This window comes from Panthera pardus, unplaced genomic scaffold, assembly GCF_024362965.1.
Source record: "Panthera pardus isolate Hobbes unplaced genomic scaffold, ASM2436296v1 HiC_scaffold_15, whole genome shotgun sequence".
NCBI lineage: Eukaryota > Metazoa > Chordata > Mammalia > Carnivora > Felidae > Panthera > Panthera pardus.
In genome coordinates, this window is record NW_026526710.1 from 62,274,711 (window position 1) to 62,298,899 (window position 24,189).

General features: G+C 45.0%; 1 protein-coding gene across 5 annotated transcripts in view; it reads right to left on the bottom strand.

Moving 5' to 3' along the window:
* SMAD2 (SMAD family member 2) overlaps positions 1-6,312 on the bottom strand; it is a 76,202-nt gene extending 69,890 nt beyond the window's left edge. The window contains exons 1-2 of one of the 5 annotated variants that reach the window (XM_019464118.2): positions 6,198-6,312; positions 5,778-5,863 (exon numbers count right to left, since the gene is read on the bottom strand). The gene's annotated coding sequence lies outside the window, so the exon portion shown is untranslated. Of the gene's footprint in view, positions 1-5,777; positions 6,019-6,142 lie in introns of those variants that run through there. The other 4 variants (XM_019464121.2, XM_019464122.2, XM_053902674.1 and 1 more) reach the window with 4 other exon arrangements.
* Positions 6,313-24,189: the final 17,877 nt, after the last annotated feature.

Genomic DNA, 24,189 nt, shown 5'->3' on the forward strand with positions numbered 1-24,189 from the left:
CACTGCCACAGATAGAACATCTCTAGTCAACAAAAAAGTTTCCATAGGTCATTCAAATCAAGGGAGAAAGCTCACGGCCCTGCTTCCATTGTAGCATTTATCAGGAGTTTATTCTGTGAACTTTGCAAATCAGATTCGCCGCCCCATATTTTGTAAAGAAGCATGAGATTAAAATAGAGCATTTCCTTAATATTCACAAAAGTTTAACCATTATCTTTTTTTTTTTTTTAACATTTATTTATTTTTGAGAGACAGAGAGAGACACAGTATGAGCAGACGAGGGGGCAGAGAGAGAGGGAGACACAGAATCTGAAGCAGGCTACAGGCTCCGAGCTGTCAGCAGAGAGCCCAACGCGGGGGCCCGAACTCACAAACCGCGAGATTATGACCTGAGCAGAAGGAGGATGCTCAACTGACTGAGCCACCCAGGCGCCCCTAACCATTATCTCTTTATAGAATTTTTGGAAGAGCTGAAGCAGCATATGAAAATGCACTTTAGACACAGGCAAATTACAAGATCACAGATTTCCCATGTTACTTGCTCAGATGGCATCTTTTTTGAATCAAGGTAACGAACTTGATGGACTTCCAATGGCTCCCCCCAAGATTATTCTTCCTTACCAACTGAACACATTAAGCCTGAAACTATGCCCTCCCCCAAAATGGAAGGGAGTTAGGAGGAGGACACCAGATTTAAGGAAATGCAGGTTTTCAGACGCAAACTGGGCACATGTACTGAACAGATAGCAACTAAAGTCTACACTTACTTTCCGCTGCTCTCATCCTCAGGCCAAAGTAATTCCAGATTTTGAAAAATTACAGGACTAAAAAAAAAAAAAAAAGAAAAAAAAAGAAAGAAAGAAAGAAAAAGAAAAATCACAGGACTAGCTAGAAGAATTAGTGACCATTTCATATTACAATGAAATAAACTCACAAATTTTAATGGGATTAAAGTCACTCACTAGGATCTCTGTTTTCTTAAGAGCCCAAACTTAAAGAGATCTAAATTACCAGGCACCAGCCCTATTACTGTGGCTCAGTTACATCTAAGAGGAATGTACACCCTGTGTACTCTAGAATGTAAGTCACAGAATTAGCTTAATATTTCTGGCTATCTGGCCAAATCAAAGGCAGTGTCTAAATCCATCTAGCTTGGCAAAATTATATTCTCCCCACATGAAATTACAGAAACTGAAGCTGAGGGCTATCCTTGACATGACTAGCTAGAATCAGCACTGAAATATGCCCTAATTGAATACATTGCAATTATAACAATCTGGAATAATGATCAAAATTGATCAGAGACAAGCCATAAGCCTCAAACTCATTTTTAAATGAGTAACATTGAATTACTTGTGTACTACTGGGAAAAAAAAAAAAAAGGCTAAGGCTATGTGTTACAAGGTCACCAATTAGCATTTAACGGAGTAGATTTAGAAAGTAACTCTTCCTGGGTAGGAAGGAGAATAATCTAAAAAAAAAATTATTAAGGCTAAATACTGGGTCAAAGTCACACATAAGAGGCAAGAAGCCCTCAACAGACAGGCTAGCCAACTGTCCATACTTGTTCAGTCCTCGGAATCTCTAGCACACCATCTTGAAGCCTGAGTGAAATGTTTTAGCTGACACCCCTGCAGACTGACAAGGAATGACCTACTCCAAAAAAAGGGGGTGGCATGGGGTGCTACAGCACTTAGATCACCTTTCTTTACTACTGGCCTAGCATGAAAGGCTTCTCAGTCACGAACAGTGGAGCTCTAAATAGCAAAACAAATGAAAAACATCTTGCTCATAGTAGGTCCTGTGGATCTTTCACAAAACAAGTCATTCTATACGGCACAATGTTCTACCCCTTTAAGAATATTTGCTAATCATCCCAAATGACAATCTAAAGCATATTATGTAGATTACTGCACTCTTAAAAAGATTTTCCCAAACATGGCTTAAGCTAATTGATGAACATTCATTACTACGCTTTCAGGTCTGGTCCTGCACTGAATGGTCCCAGACATGCTAGTTAGGCTCTGAATATTTGTTTTGTGTCCTGTAGATTATCTCTATTATCCTCACCAGGCTGTTATCTGTTTTTTTTCTTTCCAGACACACATAGGCTAAAACAGTTCCCCATCCTCCTACCCCACCACCCCCCCTCCACTCCTCTTAACCTCCCACATTACTCACAATCTACTTGTTTCTAATCTACTGTGGGTTTAGAAGCTAGATAACTTTGTTAGAAACACCTGAAATAAATGCCAACAGGTTCCGATTAAGGGTCTCGATGGCTCTCCTATCACTAGAACTTTAGCTTAAAAAGAACTGCTGAAAGCTACAACCAGAAGACATGGCGCCTGGGTGGCTCAGTTGGTTAAGGGCCCAACTCTTGATCTCACCTCACTAAGGTCATGATCTCCGGGTTCATGAGTTCAAGTCCCATGTCGGGCTCTGCACTGATAGGGTGGAGCCTGCTTGGAAGTCTTTCTGCCCCTACCCAACTTGTGCTTCCCCTCTCATTCTCTCAAAATAAACTCAAAAAAATAAAAGAAAAGAAAAGAAAAAAGAAAGCTACAAGAGAGCAACAGATCACCTGGGAGGACCCTGTCTGAGGCAATGTTCTAGGTACTTCAACCACAATCATTTAATCCTCGTAATAACCTGAAGAGGCAGGTATCCTTACAATCATTTTCAGCCAGAAAAACAAGGCTCAGGAGTTAAGCAATTTGCCCAACATAGTAACTGAGAAACCAACTATTAGCCTGTCTCTCTGATGCCACAACCCATGGCCGTCCTACTACATGAGATTGTAGCCCAATCCTTATTCTCGATGTCGGTCATTGTCTTTGCACTTTATTTCCAATTCTTTCTCTGGAATGTGTCTGATGCAGGTTTGCTTCCTTTCTCCAGCCACTTTCTATAACTAAAGGGCAATGGATAGTCAAACTAAGGCCGAAGGAAGTTTAGCTCTGTAAGTGTTCACCTGTTCAGCAACAGATGTATTTCTGAAACACTGGCCACATCCTCAGTTGTATAGATAGTGAAAAACTGATGACAAGCTCCTCCCCAAACTACAGACTGTTCCCAGTGACACTATGAGTTAACACTTGTCTTCCCTGGTAATGTCCTCTACAGTAAAGCATGCAATGCAAGCATACTTTAGAAACTGGCTCAGTAACATATCGCAAGCTCCCTCAATTTGTACAATAAAGTGATTTCCTTACTCTGAAGACTGGAGGACAAGGCAGGAGATAGAAGGAGTTTCTACTTTTCTAATTCCATTAAGGAACAGGGGTATACTTGTTCCCTGTTACTCTATTGCCGAGTCCAGGGCCTGACACACAGCAAAGCCTATTTTACTTGTTGAATAAATGCTACTTGTTCAATAAATACAAGTTATTTGTTGAATAAATGTATAACCTCTCCTGAATTGGTTTTGAAATCTTTGGATTTCTCACTTCTGACATACTCTTGCAATACTTAGTGGAAAACAGCTTTCATCTCACAAAAACTAAAAGCTTAACAACGGTTCCTCTCCTCCCATCAAAAGACAAGGGATCTAAAAGACATGCCCCTCTCCACCCTCTAAAAATGACTCTCGTCCCAAGAACATGAATGAGCCCCCATCTGCCGGACTGCGCCAAATACAGCTTTTATAAGCATTACAAAAACACCTGTATAAAAAAAGCTGTTCTAAAACAAGGCCTTTGGAGTCCTAAAGTACAAAACCAATAGAATAAGGAGAGCATTCAGGCATTTGTAAGAGCCAAAACTGAAAATATCACCTAAATACAAAAACTTAATAAATGGGTCTTTGATCAGCAGGCTATGCAGCCACATATCTCCCCCCAATGTGAATATGATAACAATATGATTCTAATATTCACAATATGAAAATGAAAAGGGGACCTTTTGCCATCTTGAAGTAGAAATAACCTTTGCTCCTATTAAAGAGTGACTGCTGAAATATACAAAACCAACCCCAAATTCCTACTTAGTTAAAACACATACCAGGCCTGACAAGCCACAAACAACAGGAAATTACCCCTCATGGTTTCTTACAGGACTATTATTACACGAACCTTACAGATTGTGTAGATTTGATCACTTTCGGCTAGGCACAGGTAAGTTACAACCATGAAAAAGCAAACTCTTGGTGAACACCTACAATGTAAAAGCACTTTAGAAGACACAACTACAACGCATAAAAGCAAAGCTCTGAGAGCAATTTCTTACTAAACAAGCCCAGAAATGGATATTTCCAATCACATTGATTAAAACTTGCCAATGAACTACTTTAAACTCAATTTTAACATTAAGAGTACTAAGTGAGCACTTAGACTCAACATATTCTTATTTATTACCACGACTAATTTTATGGCAAAAATTAAGGAACTTTGAAAACAAAAATCAGTGTTACTTTTCGAATTTAATATAAATGTTTGCTAAATAAACTTCTGGTTGAGAAAATTCCTCCAATATCCTGTATGGTTTTTTTAAAGCAAATGAGAAAAATCCTCAAACTAGTATACATTTATGAAATCTATTTTACATTATGTCTCCCATCTCTGTTATATCTGCTTCACATATTTATGTATTTACATTAAAACTCTTCAAACTTCATTTAACTACTTAACTTACACTTCTATCTAAAGAAAACATTTTAAAGGGGGTCAAAACTAGAAAAGCAAATGTATTTTCAGAGTAATAGCAAATTAATTCTTATGTGGCTCAAGGAAAAACATCCTTACGATCAGTGATACAGGTTCAATTCATATAAAACCAGGAAAAAAATGAAAAGGAACAAAGATTACAGAATTATGAAGAATTCTATAAATTAATTCAAATTTCAAGGAGCACTTTTGAAAGATGTAATTACTCCCAAGTTAAGTTTGTGTGGCCACCTATTTATCCATTAACAGTTACTTTACATGTGTTACTTCAGAAGTTTAAAACAAAATTTAGGACACTCCAAACTGTAACAAACAAGACACGATTTTGATGGAAAAATGCTTCCAAACTCGTTTCACCTGGAGATGCCTTTCTAATTAAAGGTTTAATTGACAAGAAACCGGTAGTATTTAACTTTCAAGGGGTCAAGAGGAAGGAACAACAAAACCAACCTAGGTATTGTTTTCCTTTTGTTTGGGATCAAAAGGAAACCATAACCACAAAAAGGTTAAGTAAAAGCCCAAAGTACCCAACCCAAGGACAGTATCCCCCAAGAGAAAACAAAACAGAGTTGCAATTTGTAAACCAAGTTTGAAATACGCGAATCAATTAGCGTGCTTTCCTAAAGGCGTGTGATAAAAACTAATGGGCTCCGCTCGCAGAGCAACTTTCACAAGTGAATGCAGAAGGATCTCGGCAGAGTATCAGCCGTGTGCGTGCTTGTGAGAGTACACACAAGCAATTCAGAACCCCGGGACTATAATGGTTAACAAAGGTTACGGGGCGAGGGCGGGGGGAGGAAAGTGGAAGCGAAGTATCGCACGCTCCTAACACGGCTTGCCAACAACTCCCGAAACGAGAGCTCCGTCCCTCCGGCTTTGAAAATCAGAACCACAAACTACCAAGCGCGTTCGCGGCGGAGGGGACGGGCCCCGGCCGGCCCCAGCTCCCGGAGGAGCAGCTCGGGCGCCGACCCCTTCCCCTCCGGGCCGTCCGGCCCCGCCACACCCCGGCCCCCAGCCCCCGCGGCCATGTGACGCGGCGAGCCTCGCCGACCCGAGCCCGACACAAACACACCCCTAGCCCCGAGGGCCCGCCGGGCGCCGCCGCTTTACCTGCGCGCCGAGGCTCCGGGTCCCGCCCCGTCAGAGCCGGGGGTCCGGGACCTTTTGTTCCTTCCTCTTCCGAATGGGATGAGGGGCTGGCGGGGAGAGGGGAAGGGGCGATTGGAGGCGGAACTGAAAACACTCTCGCGGCCGCCCGGCCCGCCCCGCCCCCCAGCCACTGCCCGGCCCGCGGCCCGGCGCGCGGGGAGGGGGCGCGGGCTCGGCCACCGCCCGCCGGAGGGAGGGGGTGGGGACGCGCGTCCCGCCGCCGCCGCCGCCGCCCCTCCTCCCCTCAGGCGCGCGCCCGTCCGCATCCCCCACCCCTCGGGCCGCCCGGACGGCCGGGCCCTCCCCCGCCGCTCCCGCCGGCCCACCTCCGCTTCCGCCCTGCGCCCTCCGCCGCCGGCCGCAGCGGCGCGGCGCACCCACCTCCGGGCGGCTCGCTCGGCGCTCGCTGGCTGCTGGCTGGGAGCTGCTCCGCCGCCGCCGCGGCCGCGCGGTAGACCCGCCTCCCACCCCGGGCCGCGAGCCCCGCCGATTCGCCGGCGCAGCCCCGGGGCTGGCACCCTGCCGCCCGCTGATTGGCGCCCCCGGCCGCCCGTTAGGGCGCGAGGCACGCCGGCCGAGCGCAGCGCTCGGCGCGCACGGAAGACGGGGTGAGCGGAGGAGGGAAGGAAGGAGGCCGAGCACCCGGGAAGGGTCGGGGCGCGAGCGGGGTTCGGAGAGTCGCGGGCCACTACCTCCCCACCTTCTTTCCCTTTGGCCGCCCCGCCCTCCCGGCCGGACCGGCGGCGCGCGCAGCCAATCAGCGCGCGCGGTGCTCGGGGTGTGAGCCGCGCGTCGGGGGCCTCGAATCGGAAGGGAGACGTCGCTCGCTGATTGGTCCCGCCTCCCCCGTAGAGCGTGAGGCGAGGCGCGGCCGGGCGGGAGGGCTGCCGGGCGGCCGAGGATGAGGCGGAGTGGGACGCCCGCGGTTTCGGTTGACTACGTCTGGGGCGCGATTCCCACGAGGCTCTGGGAAGAGAAGGGGAGGGGAGAGATGAGCAGGGGAAGGGAAGGCACGGAACCCGCCGAGCTGCCGACCACCCCTCACTCATCGCCTGGGCCCGGGGCCCCTCCCCGGTCTCCTGCCAGCGCCATTGGGTGGGGCCTGTGGGGGCCGCCGCCTAGTCCACCTTCCGTACTCAAGCAGGGAGTGGACACGTGCTCATCTTTTGAGGGGGCCCGGGGTCCGCCTCGGGGACAGGACGAGATGGGGCAGAAAACGGGTCCGCAGAAGCCCGAGGACCCGACCCACCCTGGGCCCGCCCAGAGGCGAACGAGTGGGCGGGGCCCTCGTGGTGGTAAACGGGGCGGGGTCCGAGATGTAAATAAGCCCAAGGAGGGGATTTTTACGGGGTTTAGGAGCCAGGGTAAGGGATGCCAGGTATTTAGGTAGAACCGGAATCTTGGTTCTGTCTTCGTTAAAAATGGTGCTAGTCATGCATGCTCTGAAAGATCCTTGCGAAGTCTAAAAGATAAGCGCTTAGCACGATGCTCCCTAATTGCTGGGTTATCTTCCCTTCCTCTTCAATTCTCCACTGATGAGGCGATGTTCTTAGGCTCCAACTTCGCACATGTGCGATACAAGGCCCTAAGCTGCTGGCTGTCCAAGGCTGGTGGGTGGGTGTCTGCACTTCAGTAATCTTGTCGCTTGTACCCTACGGACACCCAAGCCTATGCTGAAACATTGAACCCAGCTAATCACATCAAGTATTTATTAAGCACCTACTACGTTTGGCGGGGAGCACCACAGAGCCAAAGACGAAGAGGAACAGGTCTTACACGGGTAGTTGGTGCCAGAGCAAGACCGGAACTCAGTTTTCTTGGCTCCATGGCCCACACTCATCCCCCTCCATCCTTACTTTGTGGCTTCAACGGGGAGCTCAAGACAAACGAGGAAAGAGACACTTGGTAGTACACATCTGTTTTCTAACAGGCCAGGTGACCATTTTCAACAGCAAGAGTTTTGAAGCATACTCTTTCTTTTCAGAAATGAAAGCTTCCCTGAAGAGCGTGCCTTCAAATGGACTTGGAGAGATAGTTGGCCATTCTCTGTGTCCTGCAGGTTTTCCAGACCATCAAGATGTTCATTTCTACCACCTCCTCCAATATGGAAGCCCTGGAGTTAAGCAAATTGTAGTTTTGAATGCTGCTGTGTTCCCAATCTGTGAGCTTTGACAAGTGGAATTCACCTGCAATGATGGCTCTTTAAAAATAGTTACGTCATGGGGCGCCTGGGTGGCTCGGTCAGTTAAGCGTCCGACTTCGGCTCAGGTCATGATCTCGTGGTCTGTGAGTTCGAGCCCCGCGTCGGGCTCTGTGCTGACAGCTCAGAGCCTGGAGCCTGCTTCAGATTCTGTGTCTCCCTCTCTCTCTGCCCCTCCCCTGTTCATGCTCTCTCTCTCTGTCTCAAAAATAAACGTTAAAAAAAATTTTTTTTTAAATAAAAATAGTTACGTGGTGATTCAATAAAATAAATATGACCATGAAGAGCATAGGGCTTTGAAGGGGAAGGAAAGTCAATAGTCGTTATCATTTCTTCCTTTCTGTTTGTGCTAAGATGAACGTACTCGGCAGAAATTCTTCACAAGTTTACCTCCAGGGTGGATTCTACCATTGTCAGTTTAGGGACAGCTATATTCACCCCTTTTAAAAATTAGCTTGTGAAGCAGACCCGGGAAGCCAATTGGTGGAGCTGTTCCACCTCCTAAGATTTCTATTTCCACTTCCCAGAGACATCAGGGAGGATAGTCTAGGGCAAAGGCTGTTCCATTTAGAAGTAGGAAGGCTGTGTTTGATTTTTGGTTCTTCTTCCTGCTGACACAAGCCAACAGTTTTAATATGAAATAACTTAAAAAAAGCTACCCTGGGTCACACAAATATTTTCTCCTTTGTGACCCGGATGTGCACTTGGGTGTCCACGTGGGTGAGTAGGAGTAGAAACAAAAGCAAGGGTGGCTGGGATTCCAGAAGAATCTGCTCCCAATATGGGAGTCAGGTGCTTTGGGGTACATTAAGTAAATGGGTAATATGCTTGAGGTCTACATTAGACCATCTCTCCGAAGTGTCAGAATCTGGGTTCCTAACTCTTCCCTGTAGGGAGCTTTTCAGGACCTCTGGGATTGAGGAAAGGGGAGGAGGGGAAACCTGACTACAATGATGTCCCCAAAGGGCTTAGAAGTGGGAGCATGCCTACTGTCCCCTCTGCCAGAAATGCATCTAAACTAAAGTGGGTCAAGACAGAAACTAAAGGCAGATGGAGCAGAGATTGTCGTGGCAACAACCAGCTTGGAAATCCACTGGGGTACCTCAAGACAGACCTAACAGTAGGTCCCTATTGTATAAATTGTATTGAGTCTTATTTTTATGTGGATAGATATTGCAAAATCAATTCAGGGGCATCTAGGTGGCTCAGGCGGTTAAGCATCTGACTCTTGGTTTGAGCTCCCGTCATGATCTCATGGTCCATGGGTTCAAGCCCCACATTGGGGTCTGTGCTGACGGCATGGAGCCTGCATGGGGTTCTTTTTCCCTTTCTCTCTCTCTCTCTCTGGCCCTCCCCTGCTCTCTCGCTCTCTCAAAATAAATAAATTAAAAAAAAAAATCAATTCAGAAGCAATTTAAAAGTAGTTAAATGTATTGGAAAGACACAGAAGACAAATAGTAATGGTGATTGCTTTTGGAAAGAGATCTGTGGAGTCACAAGTTGGAAAACTTAAATTCCATCATTAATTCTTAGGCAGTTTGAGTTTTTAAAAAATCTGTCCTTTTGCTGATATTTCAAAAGATATAACTCCTATTCCATCTCCTCTGATAAATCTATAAAACCCTTCCTGGTTACTCCAGCCCAAAGGATATCACTCACCTCTGAATTTTCTCTCGTAGTCAAAATGATTTACATACCACGACTTCGCTTTGATTAATGCCTTGATCAGTTAGTTTAGTCTTGAGCAGTTTTTTTAACTTTTCATGTGTATGTTTTGTCTCCCCCGTGTAGATTGTAAATTCCTGAAGGACAAGGACAGCATCTTGTTCTCAGTTGTCTTCCCACACTCGGAGATAAAAAAAAAAAAAAAAAAAAAAATTACTAAGTAATTGAAAAAAGGTGAAATAGAGCATTTGTGTAGCAGGAATATGCTCTATGTGTGTCAAAGGTCTGCAGGCATTCTGCACAGCTTTGCCCAATCTACTGAGTTGCCCTTGACACAACTCTTGAGTATCCTATCAGCATCCAGTCTGTATACTCGCTCATCCCGGTGGAATGCAATTGCAGCCAGCTTACTACCTCTTTTTTTTTTTTTTAATTTTTTTTTTTAACATTTATTTTATTTTTGAGACAGAGAGAGACAGAGCATGAATGGACGGACCGCGAGATCATGACCTGAGCCGAAGTCGGCCGCCCAACCGACTGAGCCACCCAGGCGCCCCGCTTACTACCTCTTAAAGAAAGATCCAGTCATTTACAACTAAAAGGATACCGATTAAATGAGATAACCTAAGTAGAAATTGTAAAGAACAAAGGTACGGTGTTACTTTTGTTGCAAATGACGATGAAGAAATCTGACACCAGCTGGATTTTTATCTCAATATGACGAAATAGCACTTTTTTAAATGAATTTTTAAACGAATTTTTAAACGAATTCATGTTGAAGATGTGTACCTGCCTCTGTGTACACACAGTCTTTATTCACATGCTAGTTTTTATTAAAAATAATAAAAATTTAACATCTGATGGAAATGCTGGAGAATAAAGTATGTATAAGAAAAAAGAATTAAATTTGGCATTTATCTGGTGTCTGTTATGTGCCTATCATAAAAGCATGGTGGAAAATTCTCATTTTATGGCCAACATTTCTCAAGAAAAGAAGACATTTGTTTAGGGTTTTTTAGATTTGAAGGGAGAAAGTATTTGAGAAGTTGACACTGGTTGAGAAAAACATTCAGTGAAAATTAAAAACGTATGTCTCATCGTTCTCCAGGCATCTGATAATTAATATATTTCTTATCTATACATTTAAAAGTGTAAATTATCATTGGATCAATTGATCATTGGATAGCTAATCTAATGACTGCTCAAATATTACTTGGTAAATTATAAAACCGTTTTGATGCAACGAGCATGCCCATAAAGGCATTTAAATATTATTTAAGATCTATACGTTTGGGAAAAACTAGACAAAGGCCCATGTCTAAATGCCAAAAGAACAATGTACAAATTATTTAAAGTTCTATTGTAAAGAGGGGTAACTTGGTAGTCATATGTCAACAATAGGGCTTTATGCCTTGATTATAATTGTCTGTGTGTGACAATATTGACTGAGCCAGGCTGCTGCTAGGCAGGTTTAATGTATGAAGGTATAACGCTCTTGGAAAATTTCAAGCATGTTAGCATAATTGCTCTGATGAAGAATGAAGAGCTTATTTAACATAACTGACTAGGGTAGACAATAGATGCATAATCAGTGTCCTAATGATTGAATTAATGAGCCCCAGTTGTTTGTCCTTACTGTAAACAGTCCTCAGCTATGAAAAAGACATTTTGCTGAAGAAGTCTGACGATTGGGTTAGCTGATGAGTGGCCAGAACATCATTAATGGTGGGAAAGGGCCAACTACTATTGGGTCCTAAAGACGTCAATGGTGGATTTCAAGGAGTAAATTATATCGCTACATAGAAGCTTCATATCAGCTCCTGCTTGCCTTGAAGTATGCATACAGTCATGGAGCCTGATCAATGCTCTTATTTTCAGATAAAGAAATCCAGGCCCGAGCTTCTTCAAAGTCCGATGGCCACTTAGCTCCAGAAATTACACACAGTATCTACCTTTCCTGCTCTGACACTGCCCACTAATTCATATCCCTGTTCCTGGTCTCTACCCTCACCCATGCCTTTGCTGCCTCTCTTCAATTCTCCTGTTCCCATTACCTTCTATGCACATGCCCTGACCAACTATTTCACAGTGAAAATAGGGACACATTTCCTGTCCACACCTAAACCGCTAGCATTAGACTGTATGTCTGTCTCCGGATCTATCCTTCCAGCCATGTCCTGTGAAAAACCTGCTCCTCCTAGAAAAGGCTTTTCCTTCTGTTCCCTTGGCCACCTACTCTAGGTTAGCATATACCACCCACCCAAAACACGCATAGCAGCCACACTATCCTATCACCTTTTTAAATTTCTCTTCCAAACTCTATTTAGAAGTACATCCACTTATTTCTGTACTGATTTATCATTTGTCACTCCTTCCCACTAAATGTGAGCTCTATGAGAACAGGAAGCGTGTCTGCTTTGTTCACCACAGTATCCCTACTTGAGCATGTCTCTCTTGTCCACCACATTATCCCTAATTTAACCATACACGGAGGCACTCAATAGATATTTTTGAATAGTTGGATGAGTTTCACTCAAACTCATCATCAACTGAAAGTTGATCAACTCCTTTTGTTTTCCTCTCTGAGTGTGCCTTAGCCCGGTTCCCTGGAACATAGAGCCTGGTGCAAGGATGCCGGTGCTTTATTTAGGAGGTATTATCCCAGAGCAGTGACCACAAGAGAAAAAGCAAGGAAGAATGGGGAGTAATGCAGAAAGATGCATCACTGTGCTAAACACTGCTTCATGCTAAGCCTTGAAAAGATACAGCCAGTCTCTTGACAGGTGCAGCCACTGGGCCATACAGGACATCTTCCGATGGACAACAAGGAAAAGTCATGCCTTAGAGCAATCTGAGGAAGGGAAGACATTTATCTGCATGTCGCCTGTCTCCTATTGGTCAAAGCTGGTCCCAAAGGGAGCTCACTTTCCCATACTTCCCACCGTATGATCTATATTCTCTGATAGTGACTCAGAAAGCCAGGTGACCTGCCCTGGAGTCCAGGAGTGGTGTGAGAAGACTATGGATATGTGGCTGGTTGGCCTTAGTCAAACCAGAAGGGACTTAACTAAGTCAATTGTGGTGGCAGCTGAGACACAGCAAGAGGCTCAGACAATCTAAGACACGTAAACAGAGCCTGATATAGAGCAAAGGGAGTACCACAGTAACAGTAGGGTCGGGTCTGTTTTATTCACTGCTAATTAAATTTTGGTTGAATGAATGGATGCATATATAAATGGCATCACCATCTACTGACTCATTTAAGCTGGAACTTTGGCGTCATCACGATCGTCCTTTTTGCTGAATTCCCACATATCAAAGCGAGGGCAGAATTCCTCCTGGCTCTACTTCCTCAACATATCTCGGACCAATGCCTCCTCTCCACGCTCACTGCCTTGCTTCAGGCTACATCATCTTTCGTGGGAATTATTGCTCTAGCTCCTTAACTAGAGTCCTCCCGTCTCCACCCTTGCTCCTTTCCAACTCATTCTCCTCCCCGCTGCCAACATTTACTTCCCTTAGAGCATGTTTTACAAATGCAAAGCTGATAATGTCACTATCTTGACTATATTGATAGTTTCCCCCCCTCCCCTCCCCCCTTTTTTTTTTCTTTTCAGGATAGAATCAAGACTCTCTAGCATAGCCTGTAAGATCCTTCATGATCTATGCCAGGCTAGTCTCTTTATCTTTACACCTCCCCACTCCCTACCTTGCTCCTTAGACCTCAGCCAGACTGAATTCCCAGCAGGACACTGGGCCGTCTCATTCCTCAGTGCCTATGCTGTGCTCTTGGTTCTGCCTGGAATATGTTTGTGCCTGATGAACCCCTCCTCATACTTCAAAACGATTTCCATGAAGTCCCATTCAGCCGTGGATGCCTCCACCCACCCATCCTCCCCGCCCCCCCCCCCCATCCGGTATTCATGGTTAACAGTCAGGTTTTACAGGTTATGGGGTGGCTGACACAATAGCTAAGGAGGCTGCAGAAACAGGCCAGACGATAAGCGAGAACAAGGAAGCCTGGGCAGCAGCTAGGGTCACGGCCAAGATTACAGCACAACGTGTTGGGGAGGTGACCGTCACTGCCACCACCATTCAACACAGGATACCTCAGCTTACACTTCCAGGTCAATGGCGCTGGACTCTAGACCCCCTGCCACTGGCATTACCAGTGCTGTTGCCCCTGGAAACCAGATGTCACTGCGGTGCCTGTTACTGTCATCGGAATGGATTCTGCACCCACCCTGCTCTGCATCACCAGAGCTCCCTCTTCGAAGCCTGGGGCAGATGCATCAGGTTTACTAAGCTTAGCGTAAGTTTCTTGCTCTTGTTGCCGGCAGAGCTGGGCCAACAAGGAGCTGACATTTTTTTTTTTTTTTTTACTTCTATATTGTAATTGGGATCTGCTTCCTTCCAGTAATTATGAGATGACCCCAAACAAAGAAAAGTGGGTCAGATGCTAGAGAGCCCCCAGATGGCTGATGTTCACCATGTTCTCAAATTTGCTCAACAAATAAATCGTGCGTCTGCCCGTGCCAGGTTCTCTTTAAGGCACTCAGGATGCAAAAATGGGTAAGGTGACTGCTTCATGCTCACGGAGGACATCGATGGCCCAAAAGACAAAAAACATGCTTTGGCAAAGATGTAGAGAAATCGATGGGAGGAACGTAAAATGGCACAGTCACTGTGGAGAACAGGCCGGTAGCTCTTCCAAAGATTAAACAGAGTAAACGCACGACCCAGCAATTCCACTCCTAGATACACAACATGTGAGAGAAATGGCAACATTTGTCCGCTCCAACATTTGTACACAAGTGTTCACAGTGACATTATTCATAAGAGCCAAAGAGTGGAAACAACTCAAACACTCATCAGCTGATAAATGGACAAATGGTGGCACATCCATACAATGGGATGTTATTCAGCCATGAAAAGGAATGAAGTTCTGGGGTGCCTGGCTGGCTCAGTAGCTAGAGCATGGGACTCTTGACCTTGGGGTTGTGAGTTTGAGCCTTATGTTGGGTATAGAGATTTCTCACAAAATAAAAGCTTTATTTAAAAAAAGGGAATGAAGTGGTGAGACAGGTTGCCACCTAGATGAATCTTGAAAAGACTGTGCAAAGTGAAAGGAGGCACAAAAGGCCACATACTGTAAGATTCCATTTATGTTAGGGGCACCTGGGTGGCTCAGTCGGTTAAGCATCCGACTTCGACTCAGGTCATGATCTCACGGTCCATGAGTTCGAGCCCCGCGTCAGGCTCTGTGCTGACAGCTCAGAGCCTGGAGCCTGTTTCAGATTCTGTGTCTCCCTCTCTCTCTGACCCTCTCCCGTTCATGCTGTCTCTCTCTGTCTCAAAAATAAATAAATGTTAAAAAAAATTTTGAAAAAAAAAAAAAAGATTCCATTTATGTCAAACATCCCAAACAGGAAAACGTATTAAAAGTAGATCAGGGGTTAGCTAGGTCTGGAGATCGAGTTGGGGAGGGGGCGGGTGGCAAATGGGGAGTAACTGCTAATGGGTTTCTTTCCAAGGTAGTAAACACGTTCTAAAATTAGATTGTGCTGACGATTGTACAAATCTGTAAGTATACTAAAAACTATGGAATTGCATACTAAAACAGATACATTGCTCGGTATGTGAATTATGTCTCAATAAAGCTGTCTTTGAATAACAAGTAAGACCTAAACGTCTCCCTTTTCCTGAAGGGGCTGACGCGCTCCTCAGAGAGCAAACAATCAACAGAGAAACAATACGACTTCGATTCACGGCAAGCCTCTTCCTCACCCCTTACCTCTTCTTTCTCCATTCCTCAAGAGGGAATAGGTCCCTTCCTTCCTGTTACACTTCCGCTTTTGTATTGTCTTTCTCTGAAAAGTGAGATGCTTGAGGGAGTCTGTGTCTTTGAACTTTGGGTCCCCAGGGTTAAAATGCAATGCTTGGCATACGGTGGGCTTCCAATAGTTGTTCACTGAATGGTGAATAAGGGACAGAGCCAGGATGAGAATGTGGGTGTCCTGAGTCCCAGCACTCCTTCCAATGAGGCCAATCGCATCAGTCGGCGATCAGTTGGAAGCCTCCCCAGATGTAACAGCGAGCCAGGAAGGAGTCCACCCTGAAACAGTCCCATTTTCTACAAGCTGTCAGATTCTAGGTACGGGTTTATACTGTACATCATAAACGTAATTTTGCGGTGTCCTTCCTAATTACGCGGTGTCCTCTGAAGAGTCTTTCCACTTTCTTCACGTACAGCCCTCCCCACCGATTTCAGCATCAGCTTTGTGGGCATCTTTAGCACCTTGTAATTGTGACTTCTAACCAACTGCCCGGTCAACAGTGAGTGGGGCGGCCTGGCCTGTGGGCCCAGGGTCTCCAAGGCCTAAGTTTTAGAGATTTGTTTTTTTTTTTTTTGCTTACCAAGAAGCATCGAGTAGAACTACTCCAAACAAAGATTATTTAGAAAAATAATTTTTTACGGTCTGCTGAGGTATAACTTTGCCACAAATGTTCTCTACTACTTTTTAAAAACAGCTTTATTGAGCTATAATTCACACGCCATATAATTCACCCATTTAGGCTGCACAATCCAATGGTTTTTGGTATATTCACAGAGCTCTGTAACTATCATCACAATCTAACTTTAGAACACTCTCAGCATCCCAGAAATAAACCCTCTACCATTAGCATTCAGTCCCCACTCTCCCTCTTACCCCAGCTCTAGGCAACCACTGATGTCCTTTTTTCGCCTTTATAAATCTGCCTATTCCGGACGGCTCGTGTGAAGGGACTCATATCGTATGTGACCTTACGTGACTGTCTTCTTTTGCTTTGGTTGTTATCAAGGCTCATCCATGTGGAAGTGTGTCTCAGGACTTCATCCCTTTTCATGGCCAACTAATATTCCAGTGTGTGTGCATTCCACACTGTGAATACATTCATCAGTCATGGCCATTTGAGTTATCCCCACTTTTTGGTTCTTAGGACTAATGCTGCCATGAACATTCATGTGTCTCTACTACTTTCTAGATCATAATTACTGTACTCTAAACCCTCCTCCCCTATTCTGGTGCTTTGTCTCTAAATACACTGCCTATCGGTTTACGAGATTCTCCCAGGCTTTTTACAAAGTATCATTAATGTATATTGAAGGGCTGGCAACCCATAACGTGGCCGCTGTTGGAGTTGGCTGCCAACGTATAAAATATTTTAATGAAATGATGAAGTGATCATCTCTCCAGTGACATTTTCTGACTTCCTTTCGAGGATGCCAGGAAGCCAGGTTTTCCACTCATTCAACAGAGTTGTGTGTTCCTGGAGAGTCTGCTGCATACTGGGGAGTGTGCAGTGTGTGGGGAGAGAGGTCCTCGCCCCGCAAAATCGTCTATTCTGTTAGAGGACAGAGCCTTGGGGGAGGCAGCTCACCTGGTCCTGGTGATCAGGGGAGGCTTCCCCGAAGAAGAAGAAGCAACCAGAACTAAGATGATACAGCTAGGAGTTAGCCAGGTGAAGAAGGCAGAAAGCAAAAGAAAACACGAGCGTAAAGGGCCAGAGGTGAGAGGAGCATGTGTGGATGGGAGAGAGGAAAGAGAAAGGAGAAGGGAGGGCATGCGGAGGGGTGGAAAGAGATTAAACTGAACAAGAGAGTGAAGCCGTACCATTCAGGGCTTTGGATGCCAGTATAGAAAAGACCCATAGCCTGAAGCGAAAGGGTTCAAAATTCGGCAAAATTAAGCACTCACTGAGGGTTGGCCCTGTAAAAAAATTAAATTAAATTAAATTAAACTAAAAAAAACCACAAGAGTTTATTGAAAAAGGTACAATACGAAAAAGAACTCACGGATTGCTCAAATTTGTAATCTCTTTAGAAGCAAAGAGGTTTCTCTTTCAATCAAAAATTTCAGGTTTCATGTCAATGTGTAAGAATAGGGATGTTTAAAATTATTGTTTTATTCTTTAAGAAATGTGTTTAGGGGCGCCTGGGTGGCTCAGTCTTGGTTAAGCGTCCGACTTCAGCTCAGGTCACAAGGACTGTGAAGTCCTTGAGTTCGAGCCCCGCGTCGAGAGAGACACAGAGAGAGAGGGAGAGAGAGAAACAGAGACAGAGACAGAGAGACAGAATCCCAAGCAGGCTCCACACTGTCAGTGCAGATCCCCACTTGGGGCTCGAACTCACGAACTGTGAGACCATGACCTGAGCAGAAATCAAGAGGCCCCGTTCACATGATTTTTTTAAAAAAAGAATTCTATACCAAAAGACCTTCAACTAAGAGTTATTTAGAAATTTTTGCTTTGGAGATTTTTGTATCCTCTGGTTCAATTCGGGGTGGAACACCGAGAGTACAATAAGTAAGAATTTATTAAACGTTCTACTCCGTGGGCCATGGAGAACATAAAGAAGTGGCAGGTATGGCTCCTTCTCTCAATGAACTTCAGTTCATCTAAGAATATGGGAGGCAGTGTGAAGGTCCGGGGAAAGAAGAGAGTGAAACTTTACTGTTCCTTCTATCACTGTCCAACGCTCCTAAAACTAATGTATTTCACCTCACCTTCAAATGATCCCAGAAAGAAGGAATTTTCTTACCAGCAACCAAGTCTCCATAGAGGTGAAACAACCCGCCTAAAATCAATAGGCTACAGGGGACACATTTCCAACTGAGGTAAAAACCAGGAAATCCACACCAAGTGCAGACATGTGGTCAAACTCCTAGTTCAACGGGGCAGGAATAGGGCTGAGCTCTCTCATAACTGACCTTCAGGGATCTCGTTTGCATATCTACTCTTTAGTTCTGGGGAAGGCGATGGAAAAACCTGGGGCTTGGATAGCCAGCCACCAGGGAAACGAGGGTGTGTTTCTATAAGGCCTTGGTTTGACCTCTGGGCCCGAGAGAAGCACAGGGGTAGGTACGCTGCTGTGCAGGCCGGGGTTCCACCCCCCGTCCCCAACTAAGCCTGTTTGAATCCCCAAGATGGGGGTGTGGGTACAGGGGAGTGGGGAGGGTGGGGGGAGGGACCAGAGTTGCAGCCGGGAGCAGAGTGTTTTTGCCTGGACAGAGGAGCAATGAATGTCGCTCAGAGGGTCCAGAGAGAGGTGCCACGTGGCCAGGGGGCTGCATTCCAGAGGGGCTGGGATGGAAGTATCTTAAGGCCCCAGCAAGCAGTTACCGAAGACTGTGACACAGTCAGGCTTGCCGATGCCAGGGAGCTGTTATTGTACAATTTCCGCGGGGCCTGAGTGAGAGTCACTCACTCCAAAATACCTACTAAGCGTGTACTATGTGTCAGGCGCTATTCTACATACTGGAAATCAGCAGATAGCGGTAAATGAAACAGACAAAAATCTCCATTCTCTCAGGGCTTGCATTCCAACCGGGGGGAAATAGAAAATACAGAAGATGAGCGGTAAACATCAAGGGGTGTTAAGAGAGAAATAAAACAGGGAAGAGGAACAGGGTGGGGGGCCACTGCGGTTTTCAGTAGGTCGGTTGGAAAAGTCCATACCGAGAACGTAACATTGGAACTAAGACTTGCAGGAGGTGAAGGAGCCTGCCATGTCTTGCCGGGGAAGGAGGCTCTCAGGAAGTGGAAAGAATGAGTGCAAAGGTCCTGTGGCAGAAGCGTGCCAGGCAAGCCAGTTCAGGCATAGCAAGGAGGGGCAGAGTAAGGGAGAAAGAGTGGAGATGGTGGGGGGCGGGGGAGTTGTGTTAAGGATTGTGCCTCCTGGGTAGAGGCACAGGTCGACCTGGGTAGATTGAGCATTTCCAATATGCTCTTCTATGAAGCTGCGGGTGTGGAATAAGGCAGGGGGTTTGGATTCACCAAGGTGGGTAGGATTTTGTCACGTGAAAATAAAGAATTGGAAGAGGGGCCAAAAAATTGAGGAGTGATTGCAATGATGGATTATTCCAGTTATCCCTGTTGTGTAACCAGCCATATCAAAACACAATGGCATAAAGCAGTCACGGATTCTGTGTGTCAGGAATTGGGGCAGGACACAGTGGGGATGGCTTGTCTCTGCTCCATGATGTCTGGGGTCCCAGCTAGGAAACTTCAAGGTTGGAGAGTGGGCTGACTCAAGCTCACCCTGGCATCGTCTGGAGACACCTTCCCTCTGGCGAGTGATGCCGGCTGTCAGCCGATACCCCGGCGCATGGTCTCATCGTGCAGTCCAGCTTCCCCACAGCCCAGAGCCCTTAGACAGCCCACGTGACCACTCAAGGCGCCCAAGGTGAGCATCCTAAGTGAGAGAAGGTGGAAGCTGCCCATATCTTAAGGCCTAGGCTTGGAAGCTGGCACAGTGCCATTGTCACGATGTGCTACGGATCAAGTGGTTGCAGAGCCCAGATACAAAGGAGAAAGGAGAGAGACCCCGCCCCTTGAAGGAAGAAGGGTCAAAGAAGAATGATGTTTCAAGTACAAGACTAATTGAACTCATCCAAGAAGGAAGGAAGGCCATAGGAACACACCTAGAAGAACACGCCATCATTTAGAAGCAGGAAATAGGAAGAGAATCCAGCCGCCGAGAACAAGACGGTAGGCAGAAAGCCAGGAGAACAGGACGATTGTTTCAAGAAAGAGGGAATGATCCACTCTGCCTAATGCTGATGAGAGGTCAAGAAGGTTACGCTGAGAAGTGACGTTTGGACGTGGCAAGGTGGAGAACAGTGACATGGTGACAATGGCAGATTTGGTAAAGCCACGGGAATGAAAGTCTGATAAGAAAGGGTTGAAGGGAGAACAAGGGAGAGGAAGAAAAGCAGCAAAGACAGGCATGTCTTCGGAGTTTTTTTATAAGGGGTACGGGGGAAATGGGACATGCTGACAAAGAGAGACACAGGTTCCAGGGAGGATTTTCATAGATGGAACATACAACAGTTTTGTAGGCTGAAGGGAATGATCTAGTAGAATGGTGGAAATAATGGCAGAGGAGAGAGGGGATGATGGTGGGAATGATACCCTTGAGTTGGTGAGAGGGGCTGGAACCCAGTGCACAGTGGAAGCTTTAGCCTATGGTGGCAGCATGGACAGTTCACGTGTTGCATACATTCTCAACAGGCGCGAAAATTGGTTCCTACTCTTTTGGGGTATAAAGTGCATATACTTACAGTATATGAACAGATATACAGTATATCTGTGGTAATAAAATCTCATGGGAGAGGTTGTGCAATTAGCAAAAATTCTATCTAAAAAGACTACCTAAGGGGGGGGGGTGGCAATGAAAACCAATGATTGTGAAATACTTGTCTATTATAACTGAAGAGAAGGTAGAGTGTATGAGTAGGTGTTTCTCTAAATACATGGTAGGCAACATGGAAGGAAACATGGAAGGTGTCTTCTGATAACATCTCTTTTCTTTGTGAAATAAGGAGCAAGAAGAATCAAATGTGAGGATGAGGAAGGGGGTCTTTCAAGGTTTGGCAAGAGATGAGAAAGTTTGAAACCAATGTTTTGGAGGGTAGTAGAGGGAATTAATTAAGGATTAACTTGGGGTTGGTGGACCTTTCAATGTGAGACCCATCAGCATGTTTGTGTGCTTTTCTCCAATGACTTCACCTGCTCAGATCAGGAAGAGATTGGGTTTCACTAGGATTGGGATTGTACTAGGGGAGTACAATGGATGGAGTTATGGGCAGGAGTGTATCCTAAAAGGATAATGGCCAGTAATGGTCATCAGTGCCTTCCCCACTCTCAGTGCTCCCCATAACAATACATATGTTGTCTCTTTACATGAAGCACCTGCAACTCTCTATCTGGGGACTTCCTGTTGATCTGTGTTGTTGGCATGCCAGAAATGCCGGTAAGTCAGTGTCCCCAGCAATGACCTACAGCCAATGATGGATGGGATATCCCTGTTTCCTTGCCCCTGAGGGGAAAATAACTCTGAGGATTATTCTGCATGCCTGTTCAATAAATGCCCTTTATTCACTTCATTTTCTTCCCTGTAGGACTTCCCTATACTCCCCTCAGCACTTCCTGGGATCACCTCCCAAATAAACTACTCACACTCAGATTCTTGTCTCAGAGTCCGTCTCTGAGAGAACCAAACTAGGACAATGATGAACCATAGTTTTTAAGCCAGGTTGGGAGAGAATTAAGAATATGATGCGGGGTAGGGAAAGCAAGTGTTGATAAGACAGTGAAAGGTGATAAGATCAAAGGATTGGAAGACCCAATGAGGTCCAAGAATGTTGAAGTTAAGAGTACTTGAAGTAGGGATTGAAGAGTGGGACACTTGAAATTGGAATTATGCCGTTATTGGTGAAGGTAAACTTTAGCGTATAACCATGGGAGTGAGGACTGGTGAAGTGGAGGGTAAGATCATTGCAGGTGAGAGAACAAGGAATGGAGAGGGCAAAATGGCCCATAGAAGGCTGATTGTTTCTCGTTTGCCTTCTATCTCTCCTAGAACATTATTCTGAAGGTTAAATGACCTAATCCACACAAAGCTTCTAGTTCAGATCTCCGCACATAGTAAGTGCCTAACAAATGTTAGCAGAAGTCCACAGTGGGCATATGACCCAAACCACACCAGCAATCCCTCCCAAGGATTGTTATAACTCAATCCATTGAAGAAGCATTCTCTTTCCTCTTTGGGTGTAAGGTTGGGAAGCTACAGCCGCCTATGGCTACCCAGACTGTCCAACAGAGAGAACAAAGGATTTGGGGCAACACAAAGGCAGAAGGAGAGAGAAGCTGGAGAGAGAATCCTGGCAGTGTTTGATTCCCTAGAGTCGGTTGTCTCTGCAGTCAGATCCACCCTGCCCTCTCTACAATCATTCACTTGGTTTCAATAAGACTTTTGTAAAAACTTTAATTTCACTTTACTTAAGCTAGTTTGAGTTGAGTTCCTATCACTTGCTACAACAACAAAAACAATAATTTAACTGTTAAGGGAGCTCACTTCTTGCCTCAATGCTGGCCAAAGTGTTCTAATGCAAAGTTCATACATGGAAATCTTTTCAAGCCTAGAGAGAAGAAAGTATTGTGAGGTTTAAACACCTGAGGAAGCCACATACCTGAGTTTGTCTCAACTCACCCATTTGCCTGCTGAGTGGGTATCAGGCCTTGGCATCTCATTGGGAGACTGTGAGAGTCAGCCTTGCTGATTTATGTTGTAGCAAAGCTGTTGAAAGCGTCGTCTACCCCACCTCTCAGTGTCTTCTCTATGATGCACACAGGTGAAGTTTATTTTAGAATTTGTGGGCAAAAATCTTTACTTTTCTCAAAGAACTGGCAAGTGTTCTGTTGGTGGAAAGAGAGAACTAAGTAATCAATTGTGTTTCTTCACTTTGGTCACCTGGAAGCTCACAGCCAAGAATACAGCCCAACTTTTGGGACCTTATAATCTCTATATGTGAATATGTGAGTTTTATGTTTTTCTACTAATCTTAATATTCTATTTTAACTTGTATTTTCCTTAAGACTTACTTATATTTTACTACTGTAAGTGTTCTATAAAACTTCCTCAAATCATTTAGAGAATAGAGCAAAGTATAAATAAATAAATAAGCACACATACTTTGTATTCAACCTGGGAAATATCCCTTTGCCTCTTTATTGCCAAACGATGGGGTTAAAATTTCCAATGGAGGTGGCAAATCTAACACATCCCTTTACTCTAAAATACAGCAGTAATAGATAACTATAACAAAGCAAAACTAAAATAACACAACTGGGTTCAAAAAGAAAATAAAAATTTCCATGACCCAGAAAAAATAAAAATAAAAACATCAAAAAGTAAACAGGGCTGAAGCCATGGCTTCCCAGGCTTCTGGTCTAGAGGCACAGCCATGGCTAGGAGGTCAGTTCCTGCAGAATAATGGGGACCAAATGTGCTCCACATGAGATTAAGTATTGAAGCCAGAAATACCTACCTGACCATGATGGGAAGCTGTAAAAGACAACTGTTTTGGGCTAATGTGTGAGCTCTCAGCTTTTATAAAGGAAGAAAGGAATCAGAGGGAGGTAGGAAACAGAAACTATCCCACAAGCAGAAAGCAAAACAAGCTGCCCACTGGCCTGGTGACAGGATCTAAAACGTCCTCAGTATCATCATAGGGCAGGAGCCCCCATCCATATACATAAGATCTGGTTCTAGACTCAGATACCTGAGAAAAGGTGGGGGAAACTCACAAATGAACTAAACAGAGAAGAGAGATAGGAACAAATCCCCCTCTCAAAATGAGTTTGCAAAATTAAAATGACTGCATTTGAAGAAATCTAAGATAAAGAAAGACTACAATCAAGATCAGGAATTAAAAATAGAAATTGTTCCATTAGGAATAAGTTTTAGAGGTTATTTTAAGAAAAGACTTAAACATAAGTGTGGTTAGTATGCTAAAACTAGATTCGTAAAAATAAAGACAAAAAAAGCAGACAGACAGAAATAAAAACAGCTTTACACAATGAAATTGATCCAGAATTTTGAAAGAAAATTAGATTTTGGGGGAGCGTGGGTGGCTCAGTCAGTTAAGCATACAACTCTGGATTTTGGCTCAGGTCATGACCTCA